General features: G+C 42.3%; 1 long non-coding RNA gene across 1 annotated transcript in view; it reads right to left on the reverse strand.

The window, feature by feature from the left end:
- Positions 1–2,815: 2,815 nt before the first annotated feature.
- Positions 2,816–17,690, reverse strand: part of LOC107126848 (uncharacterized) — a 31,082-nt gene continuing 16,207 nt past the window's right edge. Inside the window, exons 4-5 of the long non-coding RNA XR_001483781.2 lie at positions 3,572–3,699; positions 2,816–3,132 (exon numbers count right to left, since the gene is read on the reverse strand). This is a non-coding gene — a long non-coding RNA (uncharacterized lncRNA). The remainder of the gene's footprint in view (positions 3,133–3,571; positions 3,700–17,690) is intronic.

Consider the following 17,690-nt stretch of genomic DNA (forward strand, 5'->3'; position numbering starts at 1 on the left):
TGCTTGAGACATTTTGCAGACCCTGCACTTGATGGATCAGCTGGCACCACCCAGATTGATAAACTGGCTCATCTGATCTTGTGACCCCCACCCAGGAACTGACTCAGCCCAAGAAGACAGCTCCGACTCCCTGTGATTTCATCCCTGACCAATCAGCACTCCTGGCTCATTGTGATTTCATCCCTGACCAGTCAGCACTCCTGGCTCACTGTGATTTCATCCCTGACCAATCAGCACTCCTGGCTCACTGTGATTTCATCCCTGACCAATCAGCACTCCTGGCTCACTGGCTTCCCCCCACCCACCAAGTTATCCTTAAAAACTCTACTCCCTGAATACCTGGGGAGTAATACTGATCTGAGCAATAATACAACTTAGGTCTCCACACAGCTGGCTCTGCATGAATTACTCTTTCTCTATTGTAATTCCCCTGTCTTGATGAATCAGCTCTGTCTAGGCAAGGTGGACCCCTTGGGTGGTTACACTATGATACAGTACTGTTATGCATTATTATAGATCTATCTAAAATATTACCTTATGTGGATATGCTCCGGTCATAAGAAAGTAGCTTTATGTTCTGTGGAGAGTTTTCCTCAATACTCTGTATATACAAGGTCACTTGGAGATCGTCAAGAGTCTAAATGTGAAGCCATTTATAAGTGACCTTGTCTGTAATGAATGCTAGGTTCCCAAATATGCGTAGGTTCCTGGATAAGTCAAACCACAAAAAAGAATGTGAAAGAACACCAGGGCTACACAATCCTTTTAGGGCAATCCTACCTGTTGTTATTATTTTTTCCTTGAAACTTTACAGACCAAGATACGTGTCCTATCACCCATCACCTGCTTCATTGCAGCCATAAAGCATTTGATTGCAGGCCAGGCACGGTGGCTCATGCCTGAAATCTGAGGCAGGCAGATCACCTGAGGTCAGGAGTTCAAGACCAGCCTGGCCAACATGGTGAAACCCCATCTCTACTAAAAATGCAAAAATTAGCCAGGCATGGTGGTGCAAGCCTGTAATTCCAGCTACTCAGGAGGCTCAGGCAGGCGATTTGCTTGAATCTGGGAGGGGGAGGTTGCAATAAGCCGAGATCACATCGCTACACTACAGCCTGGATAGCAGAGTGAGACTCTGTCTCAAAAAAAAAAAAAAAAAAAAAAAAAAAAAAAAAAAAAAAAAAAAATTTATTGCATTTCTTAATGCCTGCTCTCAGCTGACTAAATTCTTTCCTTAGATTAAAAAATCAGAAACAACAAAACTAAAGAAAAAACCACAGAAAAACCCACCTCCTTTGAGATAGAGGAGTAAAAAGTTGCTCAGAATTTATCAGTTCTATTAAATAATCAGACCTCACCCTTCTGTTTCCATTATCTATTTGCAATGCTAAGTTAAAGCATTCAGTGCCCTTTTACCTGGGCTTTCAAAAACCTTAAGGTACTGAGAAAATGGTATTTTTTTAACCATATATGTATATATTTTTTCAAGACGGAGTCTCGCTCTGTCGCCCAGGCTGAAGTGCAGTGGCGTGATCTCAGCTCACTGCAAGCTCCACCTCCCGGGTTCACACCATTCTCCTGCCTCAGCCTCCTGAGTAGCTGGGACTACAGGCACCTGCCAGCACGCCCGGCTAACTTTTTGTATTTTTAGTAGAGACAGGGTTTCACCATGTTAGCCAGGATGATCTCGATCTCCTGACCTCGTGATCTGCCCACCTCGGCCTCCCAAAGTGCTGGGATCACAGGCATGAGACACCGCACCCAGCCTAACCTTCTATATTAACCCTAAAGCAACTACATTTAAAAAATAACAGGTAACTAAATTGGAATACCAATTTCTTTAATCACAGATCAGGTACATACCTTTATGGGAAACATTTCCTTCAAAGCATGACAAGGAAGACTGGTCTGATCCTGTATTTTATTTATGAATTTATTTCTTGAATTAACTGAACATGAATCTATGTCAAAGTCAAACTTGTATCTGAAAGAATCCAAATAATGAGCAGCTTTCTTTCTATACTTTTTCCCTTAAGAATAAAAAAGTTGGGCAAAATGCGTTTCCAACGACAATCTGCAAACAAGATGAGAAGAGTCTGGGTGAATACATTTTTAAATGACTGCCTGTATCAATTGGAATTGTCATTGGTTTCTTTATTTACTGTTATTTTACCATCATCTATAATAATCTTGTTCAATAATATTTTGTAAATAAATATGTGAATGAATCAAGAAGTAAGTAGAAAATGTGTCTAGGAGATACTTCATTGGGAAACAAAGCTGATAAAAAGGATTAAGTGTTCATTATTCCATTTTTGTAAGATACCTGCATGCACCTGTGTGTAGATGATTTGATCAGAAAGAATTGTTTTGCTGTGTTAACAAACAAACTCAAAGTTTTAGAGTCAAAAATGGAAATAAATCTCCCTTTTTTATATAGCCAGAAAGATGCAATTCATCACATTCATATTAATTGTCTTTATCCAAAGCCAGGACTGGGGAGAATCAGGGGCAGGCAGGAGATTGCATTTTTGTGACAAGCAGGAAGTTACTTCTGGCAGCCATGCACCTAGGTCAATACCCTCAGACACAAGGACACAAGGTGACAGCTGTGAATGAATGTTCAGATCCCAAAAAGATGACCACAACCCCTCCAAGACTCATGCCTAGAGTAGTTAAACAAAGAGGCTCACTTGGCCTTTAAAAAGGTTGGCACACATCTCCAATAGGTAGGAAAATAATTTACAAATACTAGTTTTCTAAAAGAAATCCTGCAAGGGGTGGCGGGGTTGGGGGGAAATGGGTAGGCATTCTCTTTCCCTCTGGCCACCAAAGAAAGTTTGTTTTATTATTATTTCATTGATATTTATCCTCCCAGTGTTTATGTTCTTCCAGGCGTTGTGTCGGTGGAAAGGGATTCAGTGATGATGATGACATTCTGGGAGAATTTGGCGTAGATGAATTGGAATTAGCAGACCTCAGTCAATCAGGATCCCCTGTTGGGCGAATTCTGTTCAGGTCCAGCAGGTTGGGGCTCACCCAGTGAGGAAGACTTCCTGGGTGAGGAAGACTCCCTTAGGACTCCTTCCAACACTCCCTCTGAAAAGCCTTCCTTACGGGAGCCTCGCTGCCCTAGGAATAAACAAGGCAAGGGGAGGCATTTGCACCCTTTTCCTGGGGTCCTTTAGAACCCGTGCCTCTCAGTCATGCTCATCATATTCTCCCAATTCTTCTCACTGTCCTATTTTACTGTTACCTCCAACAGAATAAATTCTTTTCTATTTTTTTGAGGCAGGAATTGTGGCTCCTAATAAACATTTTTCTAGTGCTCTGACGATTCACTGTTCCTTCCCCAAATTTTAAAAATCAAAGAAACTCCTTTCTCTCTGCTGCAACGTTCCTGGCCTGAGTCAAAACACAGCATATGGCCAGCCCCTGGGATGAGAAAGGGTCCAGGTGAGATGGGATGAACGGGTGCAGATGAGAAACCAAACACCTTTCAACGTGTTGCATAAGCACAGCAGGCTCGCTCATGGCCTGGCAACAGCTCAGAGTGGAGGCAGGGCCTTACCAGCGGTAGGCAAATCCCCACTCAGGCTCCTTGGTTCCTGTCTCCTTTCTTCCCTCCCAGAATCATGTAAAATGCTGACTTCTAGGAGAAAGAAAAAGCAAGCCTCATCTTTCATCCTAAAGCAGCTCCTTAAAAACAAAGAATACACAAGAGTTATTTCAGCCACCTCCAGTATTTATCATCAAGTGATTTTGTATCATTCTCTCCACTTTGCAAAATCTTCATGCTCTGGAAAGGGCTGTTGGGGATAGAATCTCAGGTCAAGGTGGGGGCGGCAGGACTGAGCAAAAGGACCCTGATGCCTTCTTTGGATCTGCTGTTCTATGATTTTAGTAAATCGGAGTGAGGGTCCTCCGCCTCCCACTCACAGCTCCTGCTCTGTTTGTTGGTTGCTTGGTTGGTTTCCGTTAAAATTCTTCCCCAATCCATCTGACATGGTTAGGCTTTGTGTCCCCACCCAAATCTCATCTTGAATTGTAATCCCCAGGAGTTGCGGGAGAGACCTGGTGGGAGATTATATGATCACAGGGGCGGTTTCCCCCATGCTGTTCTTGTGAGACTGAGTGAGTTCTCACAAGATCTGATGGTTTTACAAGTGTTTGACAGTTCCTCCTTCATGCGTTTACTCTCTCTCTTTCTCTCTCTCTCTCTCACCTGCTGCCATGTAAGATGTGCCTGCTTCCCCTTCTTCCATGATTTTTAGTTTCCTGTGGCCTCCTCAGCCATGAAGAACTGCAAGTCAATTACACCTCCTTTGTTTATAAATTACCCAATATTGGATAGTATCTTTATAGTAGCAGGAGAACAGACTACTACACCATCCAATGGAACAACGTTACTCTCAACCAAATATAACTTAAGTACTTATGGCTCAACTGGAGAGAGAACTTAGAACAAGAAATACATAATTTCATTAATGCTCAGTCTTCTGCCCTGGGGAGTGGGATGAGACATCTACATTTGGCTGCAGTTTCTGGGGCCTCTCCTGCTGGTAGCATCATTCTCTGTATTGTGTTATTCTAATATTTAAAGATTTGTATTTTTCATACAGCATGTGCCCTCAACCTGCGCCTACAACAAACATTAGCAGCTGTGCATCCACCTGAGAAGGATGACTCTTCTGTTGGGTTTATTCAGTTTTATTCAGTTATTTTGACCATCTCAGTTTCTCCCTCTGTGCTGTTTGTAGAATCCAAACCCAACATCAGCTGTGACTCTAGTGATCCTTCCTCTGCATCCAAGATTCTCTGTCCATTGACCCCACCAGGAATGAAGCGTCCCTGAGGTCACTGTGAGATATGTCAGAGTCATTTGTGTTACTTTCCTTCCCGTTCCTGCAGATGCTGCATTTGCTTCTAAAGCGGAAATCCAGCCAGGGCAGTGTTGAGGGCAGGCAGCTGCCAATGGTGGGATGCCAGGCATCTGAGCATAAGCCTGAGCCCACAGGGATGAGGATGGCCTGTCGGGACGGTCAACTGCAGAAGACAGTGCTTCTTGGTCAATCAAAACAGTGGCAACTCTTCCTCTTTTTCCCAAAGTTCTTGGAAAGCCATAAACTCCCTGAGGAAGTAGTTTTGAATGTTCATTAATCTGGGAGGGGTTTACATTAGAAAAACAGAATTTAAGGAATCTCATCTAAAACCCAAAGGTCTTCTGAAGAGTCTTGTGTGGGCTCATCAAAAACCATACAATTGGCCAGGCACAGTGGCTCATGCCTGTCATCCCAGCATTCTGGGAGGTCAAGGCAGATGGATAAATGAGGCCAGAAGTTCAAGACCAGCCTGGACAACAGGGTGAAATCCACTCTCTACAACAAAATACAAAAATTAGCTGAGTGTGGTGGTGCACGCCTGAAGTCCCAGCTACTCAGGAGACTGAGGTGTGAGGATCATTTGAGACAGGAGCTCGAGTCTCCAGTGAGCCATGATTGCACCACTGCACTTCAGCCTGGGCAACAGAGCAAGACCCTGTCCAAAAAAAAAAAAAAAAAACACAAAGCTACACAATCAGCATAATATAAGTATCAGAGTCACGTGGAATGGCTGTGCTCCTCAGGCCTTTGCCTTGGGCGCCAGAAGCTGAGGGATGGAGGTTCCATGTGAATGTGGGCACAGGAGGGAGGGCTGAGTCCACACTGGAGGGGGGAACCTGGGTTTGGGGGGCTCTAAATGAGGGAATAGTGAAGGTAGCGGCCAACACTTGTTGTGTCAACTGCAGTCAACCCTTATCTCCAGACTCCATGCTCAGCAGCCGCGTGTGGACACTGTGAACATCCACCTTTCAGACCGGTCCCCTTTGTTGGGCCCTCACTGCCCTGGCTTCCTGTACTCCTGGGGCGGTCAAGGGACCTAAGGGTATAAACTGGACAGTTGCCAGGAAGCTTCTGGGAGAGAACTCCAGGAAACAGGGAAACCTATGGGTTCTCCCCCATTTCTTTTCTCTGTGTGACTCAGTTATGGTGAGGGGACTCTTCAGCCCCCTTGTGACTATGAGGCACCAGCCGTGAAGATGAAGGGCCCCTCCCCAGGGCCCCGAGAGAGTGGAAAAGGGAAGAGTGGTTGGTAAGGATGATAGGGATGTAAGGTGACACAAGAGAGATTTCATTTTAATCATTTTTTTTTTTTAACCAGACAAATAGTTCATGTTACTGCCAAATCATTAGGAAATACTGAAAAAAAGAAAGGGAAAAAAAATACCCTATCCTTCGTAGTTTCACAATGTTCCTGTTCTCTCTCTCTCTCTCTCTCTCTCTCTCTCTCTCTCTCTCTCTCTCAAGACAGGGTCTCACTCTGTCACCCAGGCTGGAGTGCAGTGGCATGATCCCAGCTCAAGCAATCCTCCTACTTCAGCCTCCTGACCATAGTCACATACCACCATGCCCAGCTAATTTTTTTATTTTTTGTAGAGACAGGATCTCACCATGTTGCCCAGGCTGGTTGTAAACTCCTGCTCTCAAGAACTCCTCCCACCTCGGCCTCCCAAAGTGCTGGGATTACAGGCATGAGCCATCAAGAGAGAAGCCCAGCATGCTTCTCTCTTGATCCTTCAGATTTTACTTCTTACGAATTCCCTTCCCCAGCACTGAATCAGGGAACACATTTAGTTTTCACTCTCTCTCTCTCTCTCTTCTGTGTCTCTTAGCTTTCTAATTCCCAAATCAGAAAAACCATCAGCTCTGAATGACCTCAAGAGCTTAACTTCTAAGGCCTCCCCGGGGCAGGCCTCCCATGCGTTGCATTTGTCCTGGTGGTTGCAGGCACCAAGTTACCCCATTGCCGTTGAAGGGATGAACACACAGAGCACTCCGATGTTATTGTTCCTCGGGAGCCTGGATGCAGGCAGCTCGTGTACACTCACAGAAAGTCACTTATTTGCTTATCACTTCTTGAGTCTCAAGCACAATCTCTTTGGAGGATTGGTGGGCTGATGGGACAGCAATTTAATGCCAAGATAATCCAGCCACAATAACAGGCAAGCCTTCAGAAGCACTGAAATAATTGCATGGTCTAAGAGTTGGTTCCCAACAGTAATTAACGCAGGAGCAGCAGCCTTTTCGGGGACCCTCACTGCCCGCACAAAAGAAACAGGCTCTGTGCTGATAAAGGAGTGTTTCCAGCCAGTGCAGCTGATAATTAAGTGGCCTCGTCAGAAGGCTTCGATGTTTACCGATTCAGTGGGAAGATGTGATTGAAAAAACACATCTAAAAGGAGAGGAAAAGAATATTAAGAATTGCCTTTAAAACCACTTTGATGTCAACAAACTTAAAAACATGCTGCAAAAATAAGACGCACAATCCTTTACTGAAGGCACCATTATAAAAATGTGGCTGAGCTTGACAGAAGCCTGAAGGGTACTTTTGTGGGATTTCTAATGCTTATGTATGTGCACTATTGAATTTTTAGGTATGTAAATCATGGCTTAGTGAGGATGGAGGTTGTTTATTTAACAAAGGCACAGACAGGGCTCTAATGCACTTAGAGTAAAGAGGCTCAGGCTTGGCCAGGATGCCTCCATGTCTATGACAAAATTGCTTTGCCATTAGACCAGATTGAGCCAGCGACAAGCAAAGTTAATGCACACACATCATCCTCTTCACAACGAATAATCCTAAGCAGCCTGGAATCAGCTCCTTGTTTATTACAAGCCACGCAACCTTTATCAGCACGCTCATTTATGCACATCATGATTACTAAACAGCAAACAATAGATTATGATTCCAGTATCCGATCAGGTGAATGGGGGTATCCGTCAGCAGCCGCCGGGTTATCTGGAGATGGGGCAGTGCCGTCCCTCAGAACTCCAGCTTCGATACAGGGTTGCCTGTGCTCAGGTCCTAGCTGGGCAGCTACTAGCTGTGCAAACTTGAGCAAGTTCCTTTCTCCCTCTCTGTGTCAATTTCATCTGCAGTATGAGGATGATAGGGTTGAAGACTGAATATAAAAATGGACAGTGGCAGGACCACATATGACATTAGAATGGTGACCCACTTCCTCTGCAAAGACCAGCCCAGGAAAGCAAGCTACAGTCTCAGCAATCAGTGCAGGATAGTCAGGACTTGGTCATGTTTGCCCTCACTTTCTACTCAAGATCAACCAGAGGCAGCACCCAAATATGGACCCCAGAATAATCCTGGAATATGTGCTGCTTCTAATTATATCCCACACCTAGCTTTGCAGGCTGGTAGCCTCCAATCTGGGCACACCGGAAGTCTTCCTTTTTTTCTCTTTAAATCTTTCCCTCTTGTCTGCCTGCCTTTGTATCTCTGCCCAACATGAACCATGGTGGCTGACTCCCTTGTTTTAGTGAGATCTGGATAAAGGACCTGTGTCTTTGGTCTTTGTCTACTTCCACATAGTAAGAGTACTTCTTTTAATGTTGTGAAAATGTGATCAGTTAATAAACATAAAGGGCTTAGAGCTGTGCCCAGCACTTTGCAAGTGTTGGCTACTCATATGGTTAAGGTCTCCTAAGCCCTAGACTGGGGGTGTCCAATATTTTGGCTTCTCAGGGGCGTAATGGAACGAGAATTTTTGGGGGCCACACATAACATATACACTAACACCGACCATAGCCAATGAGCTAAAAAAAAAAAAAAAAAGTCATCGTGTTTTCAGAAAGTTTACGAATTTCTGTTGGGCCATGGGTTGGCTAAGCTTGCCCTAGACTCTTTAACCATGTTATTAAGAGTTGAAGGGCACCTCTGTTTTCCTCCCTGTTTCATAATCTCCTGAAGCAATGAACAGACAGCTGTGTTTCTGCTGCGATGAGGAGAAGGAAAATAGGCAATAAAACAATAACTAAAAGTTATTCCCCAGAGTATAATTTTAGTCATATACATGAAAACAGCCTGAAGCCATTTCTATTCAGGAGAGGGTTGGCCTGTTAGGACCGTCAACTGCAGAAGGCGGCTCTGCCTGGTGAATCAACAGTGATAATGTTTCCTGTTTTTCCCAAAGTTCTTGGAAAGCCAGAAACTCTCTGGGGAATTAGCTTTGAATGTTCATTTCTCCAGGAGGGGTGTTCTCAAGGTTAAAAAATATTAAGAAATCTCCTCTAAAACCCAAAGTTCTTCTGATAATATAGCCTATGTTGTCGGCTATATTATCGTCCACAAAACCCAACCTAATGGGAAAGAGTCTCACAGGACCTATTTTTGTATAGATGGAAAAGGGGAGACACGCTTCTGTTGGGCGTGCACAGAGGGACTGAGCAGTTCTTTGGGGACTCTTTGGCTGTTATCATTCAGTTCCCTCCAGAATCAGCCAGGCCTAGGATACTGCTAGACATGTCTATAAATAGATAGCCGCAAATGGATGCTTTGGCCCAAGAGATGATAAATTGAGTTGCTCCCCTCTGTGTAAACCAGAAATGGAAAGGAATGAAGCAAGCCCAGAGCAACATCATAGCACAGGAATCTGGATGCCTTGCAGAGTTTGTGCTCATTTGAGAGATGGAGGTGGGGGCAGGGGGTGTCCTTAGTTCTCTATGCAGAGATAAGAACTAGGGTTTGTATCTCTACAGTTGCACAGAAGATACTAAGCATTCCTTTCTAATAACATGATCATCCAAACCTGCATTATTTTTCTATTAACTTGCATGTTCTTTGATATTTTAGGTTAAAAAAAGTGCGTACATATCACATTTTAAATCTTAAATCTATTCATCCGTAAGATATCTTTTTTCTTTTCTTTTTTTTTTTTTTTTTTTTTTTTTTTTGAGACAGGATTTTACACCCAACAGCCAGGTTGGAGTACAATGGCACAATCTTAGCTCACTGCAACCTCCCCCTCCCAGACTCAAGCGGATTTCCTGCCTTGGCCTCTCAAGTAGCCGGTACTACAGGTGTGTGCCACCATGCCTGGCTAATTTTCTGTACTTACTGTAGAGACAGAGTTTAACCATGTTGGCCAGGCTGACCCTGAATTCCTGAGCTCAAGTGGTCCACCTGCCTTGGCCTCCCAAAGTGCTGGGATTACAGGCATGAGCCGCCATGCCCGGCCATATGGCATCATTTTTTTTAATAGGTAATACATTATTAAAGTAAATATCTATTTAAAGTCTTGCCATTTTAGGTAAAAGAAAAAAATAATCATTTGAGCTGGTTCCAGAGAATCCCTGAAAAGTCAAGCAAAAGAAGGCTTTCCCCTTAGCAAACAGCTGAAAAAATACTTCCCAAGTGTTTGATAAAAATTCTTTGACAGTGTAGATGCCAGGTCAATTTTTGATTAGCAGTATGCTGCGTAAGTGCCTACTCTGTTTCAACCCAGTGCTGGGATCCCGTGGCCAAAACCCAATGGAGATGATCACTTGAGACATAACACTCCCAAATGCCTCCCCACCACTGTGTCTGTTTGCGGCATCAGCGAGGGATAATGATTGAAATGTTTCTGGTGCTCCCGGCATCCCTTAATCATCCCACTGATCACTTTTTGGAACTGATAGGAGAAAACGTTAAGAAACAATTGGTGTGCTGGCCAAAAGAATCAAAGTCAGCAACTGAACTGAAAGAGTCTCCATTACGGCCGGATGCAGTGGCTCAAGCCTGTAATCACAGCATTTTGGGAGGCCAAGGTGGGCGGATCACGAGGTCAGGAGATCGAGACCATCCTGGCTAACACGGTGAAACCCTGTCTCTACTAAAAGACACAAAAAATTAGCCTGGTGGCAGGCGCCTGTAGTCCCAGCTATTCAGGAGGCTGAGGCAGGAGAATTGGTTGAACCCGGGAGGTGGAGCTTGCAGTGAGCCGAGATCGCGCCACTGCACTCCAGCCTGGGCGACAGAGCAAGACTCCGTCTCAAAAAAAAAAAAAAAGAGTCTCTATTACTTAGAAACCAAAGCCTTGGTTCCAATTCTGTAAAATGAGACAAACAATCAAAACCAGATATAGACATAGAGATAGATATAGATATAGATATAGATATAGATATAGACATATAGATATAGATATAGACATAGATATAGATATATAGATATAGACATAGATATAGATATAGACATAGACATAGACATAGATATAGACATAGACATAGATATAGATATAGATATAGACATAGATATAGACATAGACATAGATATAGACATAGACATAGATATAGACATAGATATAGATATAGACATAGATATAGACATAGATATAGACATAGACATAGACATAGACATAGATATAGATATAGACATAGATATAGACATAGACATAGATATAGACATAGACATAGATATAGATATAGACATAGATATAGATATAGACATAGACATAGATATATAGACATAGATATAGATATAGACAGACATAGATATAGATATAGATATAGACATAGATATAGATATAGACAGACATAGATATAGATAGAGATATAGACATAGATATAGATACAGACAGATATAGACATAGATATAGATATAGACATAGATATAGATATAGACATAGACATAGATATAGATATAGACATAGACATAGACATAGATATAGATATAGGCATAGATATAGACATAGATATAGATATAGACATAGATATAGACATAGACATAGATATAGACATAGACATACATATATAAATATAGACATAGACATAGATATAGATATATAGATATAGATATACATATACATATACATATATACATATATATATATGGTGGGAAGTTTATTTCCCACTGAGAAATTTCAAAGCCAATGCCCTTGGTGAATGGCTTTCCTCCAGGAGATATTTGGGGGACAGGCTCTCCCATCTTTGGCTCCTTCATTCTAACATATGGCTTCTGAGGTTCCAGGGTTGCTGGGCACTGAGCAGGTGGAGGAGGATGGAACACGCAGGATCATGGATGGGAGCTTCACACAGGTTGGTCTAGGATGGCAGTGCCACCGTGTCTGCTCCCCTGCCGCTGGCTGGAAACCAGTCCCATGACCACAGTGAACTTCATGGGGACTGGAAATAAAACATAACCAGGAAGGAAGGCAAGTGGGTTTGGGGAACAAGGATCCAGTCTCTGCTTCCATCTTTAAGAATCCATGCAGATTGCAGATTTAGCTAGGTGTGGTGGCACACTCCTATAGTCCCAGCTACTCAGGAGGCTGAGGCAGGGCAATCGCTTGAACCCAGGAGGCGGAGGTTGCAGTGAGCCGAGATCATGCCACTGCACTCCAGCCTGGACAACAGAGTGAGACTCTGTCTCAAAAAAAAAATAGAATCCATGCAAATACCTGTACCAAAATATCTCATGTACTCCATAACTATACATGCCTACTATGTATCCCCAAAATATCAAGAACTAAAAATTAATAATGATAATAATACAGAATCCATCAGAGAGGCTTCCGGTATAACTAGGAGAGTGTTGTAATCTTCCAAAGACACAAAGGGTTAGGGCACAAACATCTTCTGCCTGTTTTCTTCCAAAAGTGAAGCAATTTGACATGATATGAGAAAGGCTTAATTCATTCATCCATAATTTTAAAAATAAAATGTTCCATGTATCAAAATATATAAATGCCATGAAGTGGATGCCAATGTGTAGAATACAAAATAACCACTTTTTCCCCAATATGAAAGAGAATTGCAAAAATAGAACACAACAAAAACATAGGAGCTGATGGTTTATATACAAGTCTATTTCAGAGAGAAACTTTTGCTCTCCCTTTTATTTCATAGATATGGAAATCAGCAGGCTTTAGATTAGACCATCTTCATTTGAAACCATTTGCACCAGCAAAGACACAAAAAGAAAGCAACATTCTTAAGAACTCACTTGCCACTAGTGGGAAGTCACAGAGCTTACACACGTATTTGCATGGCCAGGCTAATGCCATATAATTGTAAAATAATAGTGAAAATATTAGACACGGTATCATCCATCATCTCACCTGCAATAGTGCTTTAATTGAACAAAAACCCCATGAGATAGGTGCTATGAAGTATTTCGCTTTTACAGATGTGAAAATTTAATCACTCAAGATGGGATTTTCAGGCGTCCTTGGGGAGGTTTGTCTTAAAACATCCTCAGGCATAGTAAGATACTAGTTAATGCTAACCCAGGGAGAGAGAAAGAGCTGGCCTGTGTTTCAGGCATGAAACTCTTAGCACATTGTGTAAAATTTCAGTTAACAGGGGAGAGAAACAAAATGTAGTTGTTCACGATCCCATCCACAAATTTCTATCCCAGGGTAGGCACAGCACCTCGTCCTCCCACTGACATGTCTAAGATGAAGGATAAAGAGGCAGAAGGAGGGGAGGGGGTGCGCAGGTTTGATTCAAGGTGCAGGGATTCTGCAATTGGAGGATACATGTTCTAATGCCTCTTAAGGGATCAAGGCAAAGCATGGGGGTGGTTTTCTAAGCGCTTTGAAGTCTTGGGTGGTTGACAGTTGCAGCTCATGTATGCCAGAGACACTGCCTTCACACTGGGAGAGCCTCCTGTTGCATTTTGGAAGCCCAGGTTCAATCACCATCCAACAGCTATGATGAGTCTCCATTTCTAAGATGCACATTGTGGTGCTGAGAGTTCCTTGTACAGAAAGTGGGAGAAAAGTGAAGCCAAAGGTATTAAAATATAAAGCTCTGTCCTTTAAAAACATATTACCTGTAAAACATATATATATATATATATATATATATGCACACACACATATATATGTGTGTATATATATACACGCACACATATATATGGTGTTGGCCAGGCATGGTGGCTCATGCCTGTAATCCAAGTACTTTGGAAGGCTGAGGAGGGCAAATCACCTGAGGTCAGGAGATCGAGACTAGCCTGACCAATATGGTGAAACCCTGTCTCTTCTAAAAATACTAAAAATACAAAAATTAGCCGGGCGTGGTGGCAGGTGCCTGTAATCCCAGCTACTTGGGAGGCTGAGGCAGGAGAATCACTTGAACCCAGGAGGCAGACATTGCAATGAACCGAGATCACGCTACTGCACTCCAGCCTGGGCAACACAGCGAGACTCCATTTCAGGGAAAAAAAGGTGTCATATGGATGAATAAATTTAAAATATGATACGTATACTCAATATGTATACAATATGACACAGCCTTTAATAAAAGGGTATTATGTCATTTGTAACAACATGGATGGATGGAAAGAACATTATTTTAAGTGATATTAAGCCAGGCACAGAAAAACAAATACTGCCTCACTTACATGTGAAATCTAAAAAAGTCGATCTCATAAAGAGAGAGAAGAAAGATGGTTGCTGGAGGCTGGGGCAGGGCAGGAATGAAGAAAGGAGAGATGGTGATCTAAGGGTATGAGTTTCAGTTAGACTGGAAGAATAGATTTAATGGTCTATTACATTGCATGATGACCACAGATAATAATCATGCATATTTCAAAATTGTTAAAATAATAACTTTTCAATGTTCTCACCACAAAAAATTATAAGTTGATAATGTGATGGATATGTTCATGGGTTTGATTGAATCTTTCTACAATGTATACATAGATCAAACTTCACATTGTACTCCAAAACACATACAATTATTAGTTTTCAATTAAATCAATCAGTCAATAAAATAGGATGTCATGACAGCATACAATACAAAAAAATACTTGATAAGATGACATATTGATTGATCATAAATTCTTCTGGTTGCCTTTTTGCAAATTCACTTATTAGATCATCAAAATTTAAACTTTTGGCAATTTCATTTTCCATCTATATAATTGAAAGAGATGTCAGTTGCTTTTGGAAAATGCAAATGATTTTTGATAATTTTTAATTTTGAGAAGGATCTTTCTGCTGATGCAGCCGTTACTGGAGCAATTAAGAATACTTTATAGGCTACAACAAATTTGAGATGCATTTCTGGAAAATTATTGTGAAATATATGTTTTAGTACATCATGAGCTGATGATACTTGCAGAATGATTTTTCTAAAAAATTTAAATATTTATATACATTGATTTTGTGTCAGTCTGGATTTAATTTTAAATGAGAATTAACGCAATGGCATGTTAATGTTTCCTTAGACATCTCCTGTACCTTACAGGGATCTTAAAAAATGTGAAAAGTGGCTTCATGATTTGTTTATGATTCAAAACATATTCTACTGCTCCATTGTCAGTTAAAAAAACTTTATTTTAAATTGTTTCTTTGTTAATGACTGGTTCATCCAAAGCATCACATGAAAATAGAGTTATTTCCCACTGAATGCAATGATCTTTCAGTTCAATGTCTATATCTAACCTGTGGATATTTACTTTGCAATGTTTAACAGTTTTCAAAACAAGAGGTTCTAACTCAGAAGGCTCCTCTAAGTCCATAATATGCTTTAGTAAAATTTCCATGCAAATGCTTTTATTTGGTAATAACTACAGACGAGGTTCTATCTTTGTACAGATGTCACAGAAATGGACTCTGTGGACTGACAGGCCAGCTGGCTGCCCATGGCTTGTCCACGTGCTGCTCACATGAGACCTTTCTCTCTCTTGGGCAGCTGCTGCCTTCACGACTGTTCATCTTTCTGCCGCTGCTCCATCTGCCAATCTGGGCCCAGGTCCTGGACCTGCTGCCCTGTCAGAGCCTCCAGGTTCCCCAGCATGTGTGTGTGGGCAAGGTAGGCCAGCCAACGGCCCAGTACCCCTACTGCGCACTGCTGTAATCCAAACTACAAAGCTGTTTCCTTGGCTCATTTTTCTTCTAGCATTTGTTCAACATATCCCGGAAACCCAAAGAGTAATCCCCTTTTTCCCTTCTCCTTATTGATCACGCAAGTCATTGGTGGCCTTTGTGCATTCCAGAAAGTCTGGAAATGGTTCAGGAAGAAAAATACAACCCAAAATGTCACATAATCTTTTCTCAGGTAATGACAAGGAGACTCAGAAAGCTCTTTTCCTTTTACAATTTTTAAGTGTGGTGACAGCTGTAAAAGAACCTATAAATGAATGGAATAAAGGTTGCATTAAGCACCTGGTCTCCACCCCATTAAATCAACGTGGCATCATTACTACCTGTGAAGGTCCCCGTGGGATTCCATTGTGATGTGACTCAGGATGAAGAGAATTTTATGTGCAGGGAGAGAAAAGGCTGTTTGCACAACCAAGGCATCACAACCTTTAGTTCACAAATAATACTGTTGATGGAAGACTACCCACTGTGCCTCCCTTCATGACCCCAATCATGATGCTGCTCCTTTTGTAAAATGCCAAACCCAATTTGCATTGAAGCCATGATTCTGAGGCTAAAACAACATGGGCTCTTTGCTCTGGAGAACATCATTCCAAGAAACTTTTTCTTTTCTTTGCTCACTGTGCAAACTCTTAAGATGAAGAATTGTTCACACGGAACATGGCACTATCTCCCCTCCTCTGCATACGAATGGGAGATCGTCTAAGCCATTCCATCACATTGTGTCCGAATAAGCTGCCGTCTTTTCCATCTAAGTACAAAGGTAGGGAGTTCGGGGATATTGTAAAATGCCTTTCAATCTTGTTTTAAACTCAGGGCCCTGTCTGCTCTAAGCAATTTTTGAAAGGAGGCATCGTCTACACTGCAACTCCTGGAGCCCCAACACTTCCCAGGAGCTTTTTTGTTTCTGTACCTTTCTCCATTTATTTCATCCAAAACCATGCTTTGAGCCAGACACAGAGCTGGCTGATTTAAAAACAAAAATTAAACATTGTCTCCTGCCATCATGAAATTCACAGTCAATCTGGGAGATGATCAGGTAAAACTTTGAGTGTGATACAAATTCAAGGATGCCCTAAAGGAAAGAATACAATGACAGGTAAGTTTTGATTAGTTATCAGAGAATGTTAACAAAGACTTATTGATGTGATTGTGTTAAGTATCTATTGCTGTATTAAAAAATTACTCCAAGCTGGACATGGTGACTCATGCCTGTAATTCCAACACTTTTGTAGGCCAAAGCAGGAGGATCAATGGAGCACAGGAGTTGGAGAATAACCTGGGCCATATAGTGAGACCCCATCTTTACAAAAAAAATTATCTGAGTGTGGTGGTACATGCCTGTAATCCCAGCTACTTGGGAAGCTGAGGAGACAGGAGGATTGCTTGAGCCCAGGAGTTGGATACTGAAATGAGCTATGATTACCATGGGAAGCAATGAGACTCCATCTCAATAAAAAAGTACCCCCAAAATTTGACAGCCCAAAACACACAATTTCTTTTCTTTTCTTTTCTTTTTTTTTTTTTTTTCTTGAGACAGAGTCTTACCCTGAAGCTCAGGCTGGAGTGCAGTGGCATGATCTCAGTTCAGACACCAAAATAGCTGGGATTACAGGCATGTACCACCACCAAGCATGGTTAATTTTTGTATCTTTAGTAGGGACGAGGTTTCACCATGTTGGCCAGGCTGGTCTGGAACTCCTGACCTCAATTGATCTGCCCACCTCGGCCTCCAAAGTGCTGGAATTACAGGCGTAAGCCACCATACCTGGCCACAACACTCAATTTCTGATGGCTAAGAATCTAAGGGCAGCAGAACTGGGTGGGCTGGCAGAGGGTATCTCGTGAGGTTCAGTCAGGTTGTGACTGAGGCTGCATCATCTGAAGGCTTGACTGGGGCTGGTTTACTCATGCGGCTGGCAGTCTCGGCCCCTCCCCATGTGGGCCTCTCTGTAGGGCGGCCTGGGCATCACGGCAGCTGCTTCCC

This window comes from Macaca fascicularis, chromosome 11 (assembly GCF_037993035.2).
Source record: "Macaca fascicularis isolate 582-1 chromosome 11, T2T-MFA8v1.1".
Taxonomy (NCBI): domain Eukaryota; kingdom Metazoa; phylum Chordata; class Mammalia; order Primates; family Cercopithecidae; genus Macaca; species Macaca fascicularis.